At 34.0% G+C, this 2,153-nt stretch overlaps 1 non-coding gene across 1 annotated transcript; it reads left to right on the forward strand.

The window, feature by feature from the left end:
* Positions 1–996: 996 nt before the first annotated feature.
* Positions 997–1,125, forward strand: LOC136307195 (small nucleolar RNA SNORA69). Its single transcript, XR_010725865.1, has one exon. It is a non-coding gene; the product is annotated as a small nucleolar RNA SNORA69 (small nucleolar RNA).
* The last annotated feature ends 1,028 nt before the right edge of the window (positions 1,126–2,153 follow it).

Consider the following 2,153-nt stretch of genomic DNA (forward strand, 5'->3'; position numbering starts at 1 on the left):
CCTGGTCAGGCACTGGTCAAATAATTTTTGATAAAGGAGCCAACAACACACAATGGAGAAAAGAAAGCCTCTTCAACAAATGGTGCTGGGAAATCTGGAAAACCACATGCAAAAGAATAAAACTCAATTACAGTTTGTCCCCTTATACTAAAACTAATTCAAAAAGGATCAAAGACCTAAATATAAGACCTGAAACAATAAATTACATAGATGAAAACATAGGTACTAAACTCATGGACCTTGGTTACAAAGAACACTTTATGAATTTGACTCCAAAGGCAAGGGAAGTGAAGGCAAAGATAAATGAACAGGACCACATCAGACTAAGAAGCTTTTGCACAGCAAGAGAAACTGATAACAAAACAAACAGCCAACTAAATGGGAGATGATATTTTCAAACAACAGCACAGATAAGGGCCTAATATCCAAAATATACAAAGAACTCATAAAACTCAACAACAAACAAGCAAACAATCCAATAAAAAAATGGGAAGAGGACACGAACAGACACTTCTCCCAGGAAGAAATACAAATGGCCAACAGATATATGAAGAGATGCACATCTTCATTAGCTATTAGAGAAATGCAAATCAAAACTACAATAAGATACCACCTCACGCCTGTTAGATTAGCTATTATCAACAAGACAGGTAATAACAAGTGTTGGAGAGGCTGTGGAGAAAAAGAAACCCTCATCCACTGTTGGTGGGAATGTAAAGTAGTACAACCATTATGGAAGAAAGTATGGTGGTTCCTCAAAAAATTAAAAATAGAACTACCATATGACCAGCAACCCCTCTACTGGGAATATACCCCCATAACTCAAAAACACTGGTACTTAAAGACACATGCAGCCCCATGTTCATTGCAGCATTGTTCACAGTGGCCAAGACATAGAAACAACCAGAAAGCCCTTCAATAGATGATTGGATAAAGAAGATGTGATATATATATATGCTATGGAATTCTACTCAGCCATAAGAAATGATGACATCGAAAGCAAGTTGCAATTACAGTGCTTCATTGTGTGAAAGTACTGCCATTTATCCTGCTGAAAGAAAACCATTTTTGTTTTTTATTTTGCCTTAATGCAGGTAAAATCATGATAGACTAACATGGACAATTAGGTAACAAAAAATTAAAATAAAATAAAATGAATTGATGACATCGAATCATTTACAACAATATGGATGGACCTTGATAACATACTGAGTGAAATAAGTAAATCAGAAAAAACTAAGAACTATATGATTCCATATATAGGTGGGACATAAAAATGAGACTCAAGGACATGGACAAGAGTGTGGTGGTTACCGGGTGTGGGGAGGGAAAGGGAGGGGTGGGGGGAGGGGAGGGGCACAAAGAAAACCAGATAGAAGGTGATGGAAGACTATATGACTTTGGGTGATGGGTATGTTACATAATCAAATGTCAAAATAACCTGGAGATATTTTCTCTGAACCTAGGTACCCTGAATGATTAATGTCACCCCATTAAAATTTAAAAAAAAAAAGAATTGGATAACCTGAGAGAAATGGATAAATTCCTAGAAAAATACAATCTTCCAAAACTGAATCATGATGAATTAGAAAATCTGAATCAACCAATTACAACTAATAAAATCAAAGCAGCAATCAAAAAACTATCAGCAACAAAATTCCTGAATCAGACTACTTTGCCGGTGAATTTTATCAAATACTCAAAGAACATCTATCCTTCTCAAATGATTCCAAAAAATTCAAGAGGAGGGAAGACTTTTAAGTTCTTTTTATGAAGCCAGAATTGTTTTAATTCCAAAATCAGACAGAGACACTACAAAAAAAGAAAATTATAGGCCATAATCCCTGATAATCATAGTAATATAAAGTTCAAAAGATTTTGACCATTATCTATTTGTACTTCTACTAAAGAAACAAGTTGTATAGCAGAAAGAATTACACTGGCCTATTGTCAATCTGGCTAAATCATATATCAACTTTATGATTTCAGGAAAGTTTCATTTAAAAAAATAATCTCTGAGTCTTAATTATCTAAAATTTAAAATGGAGTTGATAATATATACTTAGCTAAATAATAACCATTCAAGCTCAAGAAATATTTGTTTTCATTTCATGCATACCCTTAACCTCTTGACCAATTTTAAATGCTCCATT

This window comes from Saccopteryx bilineata, chromosome 5 (genome assembly GCF_036850765.1).
Source record: "Saccopteryx bilineata isolate mSacBil1 chromosome 5, mSacBil1_pri_phased_curated, whole genome shotgun sequence".
Lineage (NCBI taxonomy): Eukaryota > Metazoa > Chordata > Mammalia > Chiroptera > Emballonuridae > Saccopteryx > Saccopteryx bilineata.